At 41.3% G+C, this 7,983-nt stretch overlaps 1 pseudogene; it reads left to right on the forward strand.

The window, feature by feature from the left end:
- The first annotated feature begins 1,730 nt into the window (after positions 1 to 1,730).
- Positions 1,731 to 3,337, forward strand: LOC134203542 (mitochondrial import receptor subunit TOM20 homolog; annotated as a pseudogene).
- The last annotated feature ends 4,646 nt before the right edge of the window (positions 3,338 to 7,983 follow it).

Raw genomic sequence — 7,983 nt, forward strand, 5'->3', positions numbered from 1 at the left:
TTTTTGAATGGCATTTTGTAACTCTGGGCAGCAAACACTCACTAAGTTGCTTCCCAGAGATATCGCCGATCGACAACTGTTGTTGGGTCCGCTGGATTGGCTGACTAACGACATCACGAGGGATCCAATTCCGCGGAACTTCTTCACAATATTTTGGTTAGCTGAAATTTTAAACAGTTGAAAAAAATATTATAACATGAATAAAATCAAAAGAATACTCACTTCCAATCCTCCGACGACATGACGAGCTCACTCGTCTTTCCCAATCGTTCAATTGATGAACCGTTAGCTGAAATGATGGAAATGATCCGTCGTTTTTATTTTGTTTAATCACGCAAACAAATTAAATTGATCAAAAATAATATTTACTTACATTTAATTTATTCAAATTGGTTTCTGCTTCGTTCTCGTTCAAGTAGATTTTCACCCACTAATGGGTATAAACTTTTAACTTCAAAATGGGGAAAAAGAACACACTATCAATAATTTCAAAATACTCATTATTATGACAGCTCAATATATCATCAAATAATGGGTCTTTTCAACTCTTTAATGGGTATTGTCAGGTTTACAGTGTGTCAGAATGCTTGATTTCGATAATGACTAATATACGATAACGATAAACAGCAATTACTTCAATCAGTGATTAAAAAAAAAGAAATTCAAATAAATTTTCATTCGCGTTATGCGTAACATTTGGTAGTACCCACCCCCTCCCCCACCTTTTAGTGTAACAAAGTATAACGCAAGTTGGACCTCCTCCCAAAAGCGTTACGTAATTTGTGAACAGACCCTTGGACGCATTCGCGCACGCACACGCATCAGATGTCATCAGCCTAAATACGGTAGTTTATGAATGACCTCACTAATCTACTACTGAAGGTTCATTGTGGATGAACTTTTTCTACTACCGCACCTTCGTATTTCTCGCATCACATTTTAAATGGACGATGATGCGTGAAAACAACCCTCCAATTAGGTTCTGCAGCATGACGTCACGAATGAATTCGGTCCTCGTCGAATGAACTTTTTTGACAGTTCAGTAGTACTTTCGACTGACTCCGACAACGGTCGAGCTCGTGATTGGTTGGCTGCCCCTGAGTCTAACAAGAAGTACTACTGATCTTTCACCAGATTGAGGTTACGTACACGGTTAGAAAAAAGTACCTAATTTCAGGTACTTTTTTTCTCTTGCATCTCCCTCCCTCTTCCCTTTGTTATCATAAACTGAAGAGTAAAACCACTCAACAAGGGCATTAAAGTGTGGGAACCCAACGTTAAGTAATCTCATGTTTACAAAAGTTGAGTGAAATTTACCTAACTTTTGGTTAGTTTCTATTTAAAATTAAGTTTATTTTACTTAATATTAAGTGAATTTTACTTAATCTCAAGAAAAAATTACTTAATTTTGGGTTCCCACACTGAACCCCCGATTTGAGTGAAAAGTACTTAATATTAGGTACTTTTTTCTAACCGTGTACAGATGCTGCAGAACCTAATACAGTGACTATAATAACAGTGTCGTCAAGTCAGGAACTAATAACCGGGACCAGACACTCGGGATTTTCCCGTGTTGTGTTCAAGTTTCAATCGGTGTGTAGTAGTCCTAGGTATACAACTGAAAAGACACTAACCAGATGCTGTCAGTCATCATTTTCCGCATGATTATTTTTCCGTGCACGCATAACTGACAGCATTGATGTTTTGTTTTTGTTTTTCTGATCATAAATAAGTTCTGTTAAAATTATAAAGTGAGATGAACTTGATGGTTCTTAGTTCCTGCTAGTGCCACCGTGAAGCTAATCGTTGAGATGGAGATTAGTAAAACTACCATCGGGATTGCAGCCGGCGTGACCGGAACGCTGTTCCTGGGCTACTGCATCTACTTCGATCACAAGCGCCGCAAAGATCCGGACTTCAAAAAGAAGCTGCGAGTGAGGAGGTTAGAAGTTCATTTCGTGGACAAAAGCAGGAAAATTTCTTCGCTTTTCGACCTCTCTCTCGTTCGGAATTAACGTGCTAGTGCCACCGTGAAGCTCGGGTCCGGAATCGTTGAGATGGAGATTAGTAAAACTACTATCGGGATTGCAGCCGACGTGGCCGGAACGCTGTTCCTGGGCTACTGCATCTACTTCAATCACAAGCGCCGCAAAGATCCGGACTTCAAAAAGAAGCTGCGCGGGAGGAGGTCAGAAGTTCATTTCGTGGACAAAAGCAGGAAAATTTCTTCGCTTTTCGACCTCTCTCGTTCGGAATTAACGTGCTAGTGCCACCGTGAAGCTCGGGTCCGGAATCGTTGACATGGAGATTAGTAAAACTACTATCGGGATTGCAGCCGACGTGGCCGGAACGCTGTTCCTGGGCTACTGCATCTACTTCAATCACAGGCGCCGCAAAGATCCGGACTTCAAAAAGAAGCTGCGCGGGAGGAGGTCAGAAGTTCATTTCGTGGACAAAAGCAGGAAAATTTCTTCGCTTTTCGACCTCTCTCGTTCGGAATTAACGTGCTAGTGCCACCGTGAAGCTCGGGTCCGGAATCGTTGAGATGGAGATTACTAAAACTACCATCGGGATTGCAACCGGCGTGGCCGGAACGCTGTTCCTGAGCTACTGCATCTACTTCGATCACAAGCGCCGCAAAGATCCGGACTTCAAAAAGAAGCTGCGAGAGAAGAGGAAAGCGACGAAGGCTGTTTCGGCTGCTGGAGGGCCACGGACGACGATGCCCAACATGGCAGACCATGAAGAAGAGCAAGATTTTTCCTCCAGGAAATTCAGACGGGCGAGGCCCTCATCTCTTCCGGTGACATCGAGAACGGTGTCGAGCATCTGGCTAACGCAGTGATCGTCTGCGGCCAACCGGCACAGCTTCTCCAAGGCCTCCAACAGACCTTGCCATCCCAAGTGTTCACACTACTGATCAATCGTATGCGTCAGTAAGGCGGCGGACAGGGCGGAAGCGATAGCGAGAGGGCCAGATTGCAAGAAATGAACGACGATCTGGAATAGCTTGGAGTGTTATAGAATTCATAGTAGTAGCAACAGACGGAGACTGGAGATACCAAATACAAACAGAGAAATCCTAGAGTACAGCTTCGTCTGCGGTTATCGCCCACGCAGTTTGATGTATCGAATCACACAATAATTATAGAAAGATATGTTACAAGAAGCTTCTCGAAAGAAAGACACTGTTCAGCTGTCCGTGAATTATTTTTTTGCACCGCGTTCAAGTTTTGGCATGACAAGCGGAATCACTATCCCGTAATCCACATTGTTCGAACTAAAGTGTACTAGGTATGAATGAACATATAAATATTCATATATAAGTAGAAATCCATCTGAATTGGTCTATAGAATTGAACTGACTTATTTCTTTATAATTTTCAATTTCTTTTCGGGATTCCGAAGAGAATGCTTTCGGGAATTATTTTCGAAATCCGAAGGGAATCCTTCTGGAGTCCCGCAGCGAATTATTTCGGAATCACGCAGCAAATCCGTCTGGAATTCCGCAGGGAGCCTTACTGAGATTCCGCGAAGAATCATTCTGGGATTCCGCAGGAGTCCTTCCGATATTCCATAAGGGATCCCGCAGGGAATCCTTCCGAGATTCTACAGCGTATCCTTCCGGGATTCTCATGGAATCCTTCCAAAACCAAAACAAAACTTCCAAACATGCAAATTCTGCTAAAAATCCTTCCGAGATTCGGGAGGAAATCCTGCGGAGATTCTGCAGTCCATCCTTCCGAGATTCTGCAGGAAATCCTTCAGAGATTCTGCGCGGAATATTTCCTATTTTTCCTATCTATCCTTCCTGGCTTATCCAGGGAATCCTTCCGAGATCCTGGTAGGTTATTTGGTTGGTTGGATGCTTGACTGATTGATTGATTGGTTGGTCGGCTGATTAGTTGATTAGTTGTTTTGTTGGATGCTTGAATGGTTGATTGGTTGGTTGCTTATTTGGTTGATTAGCTTGTTTTGTTGATTTGGTTGATTAGTTTGTTGTTTGATTGGTAGCTTGCTTGATTGGTTGGTTGCTGGATTAGTTAATTGATTGATGGTTGGTTACTTATTTGGTTGATTGGTTGCTTTACTTGATTGATTGGTTGTGGTTATTTAGTTGATTGGTTGCTTGATTGGTTGGTCGTCAACTTAATTGATAAGTTGTTTAGTTGATTGGTTAATTAGTTGGTTGGTTGCTTGATTGGTTGGTTGGTTGCTTGATTGGTTGGTTGGTTGCTCAATTAGTTGGTTGGTTGCTTGATTGCTTGGTTGATTATTTGGTTGATTGCTGCTTGATTTGTTAGTTGGTAGTATGGTTGATTGGTTGGTTGCTTGACAGGTTGATTAGTTGATTGGTTGATTAGTTGGTTGGTTGCTTGATTGCTTGGTAAATGGTAGCTTGTCTGACTGGTTGTTTACTTGATTGGTCGGTTGATTATTTGGTTGGCTGCTGCTTGATTTGTTAGTTGGTAGTATGGTATGATTGATTGGTTGGTTGCTTGACAGGTTGATTGATTGGTTAGTAGGCTGGTTAGTTGATTAGTTGTTTTGTTGGCTGCTTGGTAAGTTAATTGCTGGATTGGTTGGTTATTTAGTTGATTGGTTGTTTGATTGGTGATTGGTTGGTTGCTTGATTGGTTGATTAGCTGGTTGGTTGTTTGATTGCTTGGTTGATTGGTAGCTTGCTTGAATTGTTGGTTGCTTGATTGTTGGTTGGTTGCTTGACTGATTGATTGGTTGGTTGCTTGATTGGTTAGTCGGCTGGTTAGTTGATTAGTTGTTTTGTTGGATGCTTGAATGGTTGATTGGTTGGTTGCTTTATTTGGTTGATTAGCTTGTTAATTGATTGGTTGATTAGTTTGTTGTTTGATTGGTATCTTGCTTGATTGGTTGGTTGCTGGATTAGTTAATTGATTGATGGTTGGTTACTTATTTGGTTGATTGGTTGCTTTACTTGATTGATTGGTTGTGGTTATTTAGTTGATTGGTTGGTCGTCTCGTTAATTGATAAGTTGTTTAGTTGATTGGTTGCTTGATTGGTTGGTTGGTTGGTTGCTTAATTAGTTGGTTGGTTGCTTGATTGATTATTTGGTTGATTGCTGCTTGATTTGTTAGTTGGTAGTATGGTTGATTGGTTGGTTGCTTGACAGGTTGATTGATTGGTTAGTAAATTAGTTGTTTTGTTGGCTGCTTGGTAAGTTGATTGCTGGATTGGTTATTTGGGTGGTTGGTTGCTTGATTGGTTGATTAGCTTATTGGTTGTTTGATTGCTTGGTTGATTGGTAGCTTGCTTGAATTGTTGGTTGCTTGATTGTTGGTTGGTTGCTTGACTGGTTGATTGGTTGGTTGCTTGATTGGTTAGTCGGCTGGTTAGTTGATTAGTTGTTTTGTTGGCTGCTTGGTTGATTGGTTAATAAGTTGATTGGTAGCTTGCTTGAATGGTTGGTTGTTTGATTAGTTAGTTGATTGATTCGTTGGTTATTTGGTTAGTTGGTTGCTGCTTGATTTGTTAGTTGGAAGAATGGTTGATTGGTTGGTTGCTTTTTTTTATTGATTCCTTGATTGGTTGGTAATTTGGTTGATTGGTTGCTTGACTGGTTGATTGATTGTTTGGTCGGCTCGTTAGTTCATATGTTGTTTTGTTGGTTGCTTGATTGGTTGAATGATTGCTTGGATGATTGGTAGCTTGCTTTAAAGGTTGATTATTTGATTGATTGATGCTTGATTCGTTAGTTGGTAGAATGGTTGATTGGTTGGTTGATTGCTTGATTGGTTATTAATTTGGTTGACTGGTTGCTTGACTAGTTGATTCATTGGTTGCTTGATTGGTTGGTCGGCTGGATAGTTGACATGTTGTTTTGTTGGTTGCTTGGTGGTTGATTAGTTGGTTGGTTGGTTAGTTGATTGATTGCTTGGTGGATTGGTAGCTTACTTGATTGGTTGGTTGCTGCTTGATTTGTTAGTTGGTAGTATGGTTGATTGGTTGGTTGCTTGATTGTTGGTTGGTTGGTTAATAAGTTGATTGCTAGATTGCTTGATTGGTTAGTTGATTGATTGGTTAGTTATTTGGTTGATGGGTTGGTTGGTCGGGGGCAGCAGGGACTTTGTCCAAGGGCTTGACGATCCCTCCCCAGGCCATCTGCGAGTTGTGGCGTCTGCCTAGGATGTGGTGGGGTTTGACAGTAGACCCTGTTTAACCTCTATAAAAAGCTGCGTGTATCCGCAAGTAGGCTCCGCCAAAGCGACCGTGTGCCGCTCAAAGCGCACAAGCCCAAGTCCTGGTGTTAGGTGGGACGCTAAACAGCCCTGACACGACGGCCCTCCGACGAGACAGGAGTTTTGCGCAGGCTCAATAAGCCGCCTTTAAAAACAACTATTACGAACGACATAGAAGATAATACGACTCGATACAATCGGCAACGCCCTAGGCGAAGAATAAAGGATAACGCTTGGAAGCCTGGAACATGGAACTGCAAGTCGCTAGGCTCCGCAGGTTGCGAACGGATAATCTACGATGAATTACATCCCCGCAACTTCGACGTCGTAGCGCTGCAGGAAATCTGCTGGACAGGGTTGGTTGGTTGCTGCTTGATTTGTTAGTTGGTAGAATGATTGATTGGTTGGTTGATTGATTGATTGTTCGGTAATTTGATTGATTGGTTGCTTTACTGGTTGATTGGCTGGTCGGCTGGTTAGTTGATATGTTGTTTTGTTGGTTGCTTGGTTGGTTGATTAGTTGATTCGTTGCTTGATTGATTGGTAGCTTGCTTGAATGGCTGATAGCTGGATTAGTTGGTTGGTAGCTTAATTGGTTGGTTATTTGGTTGATGGGTTGCTTTACCGTTTGATTGAATGGTTGGTCGGCTGATTGGTTGATTAGTTGTTTTTTGGTTTCTTGATTGGTTGATTAGTTGATTGATTGATTGGTTGGTTGTTGCTTGATTTGTTAGTTGGTAGAACTGTTGATTAGTTGGTTCGTTGATAGTTGGCTGGTTGCTTCATTGTTGGTTGCTTGGTTGGTTATTTGTTGATTGCCGTTTGATTGGATAATCCAGCAATCAGCCATTCAAGCAAGCTACCAATCAATCAAGCAACGACTCAACTAATCAACCAACCAAGCAACCCACAAAACAACATATCAACTAACCAGCCGACGAGCCAATCAACCAAGCAACCAAATTACCAACCAATCAATCAATCAACCAACCAATCAACCATTATACCGACTAACAAATCAAGCAGCAACCAACCAACCCATCAACCAAATAACTAACCAATCAATCAACTAACCATTCAAGCAAGCTACCAATCAACTTATTAACCAATCAACCAAGCAACCAACCAATCAACTAATCAACTAACCAGCTGACTAACCAATCAACCAGTAGAGCAACCAACCAACAATCAAGCAACCATTAACTAACAAATCAAGCAAGCTAACAATCAACCAATCAACTAATCAAGCAACCAACCAGCTAACCAATCAACCCACCAACCAATCAAGCAACCAATCAAACAATCAATCAACTAAATAACCAACCAATCAACTAACCAACCAATCTAGCAATCAACTTATTAATCAATCAACCAAGCAGCCAACATAACAACTAATCAACTAACCAGCTTACTAACCAATCAATCAACCTGTTAAGCAACCAACCAATCAACCATACTACCAACTAACAAATCAAGCAGCAATCAACCAAGCAATCAAGCAACCAACCAACCAATCAAGCAACCAACCAACTAATTAACCAATCAACTAAACAACTTACCAATTAACGAAACGACCAACCAATCAACTAAATAACCACAACCAATCAATCAAGTAAAGCAACCAATCAACCAAATAAGTAACCAACCACCAATCAATCAACTAATCCAGCAACCAACCAATTAAGCAAGCTACCAATCAACCAACTAACTAATCAACCAATCAACCAACAAGCTAATCAACCAAATAAGCAACCAACCAATCAACCA

This window comes from Armigeres subalbatus, unplaced genomic scaffold (genome assembly GCF_024139115.2).
Source record: "Armigeres subalbatus isolate Guangzhou_Male unplaced genomic scaffold, GZ_Asu_2 Contig1941, whole genome shotgun sequence".
In the NCBI taxonomy this organism is placed as follows: domain Eukaryota; kingdom Metazoa; phylum Arthropoda; class Insecta; order Diptera; family Culicidae; genus Armigeres; species Armigeres subalbatus.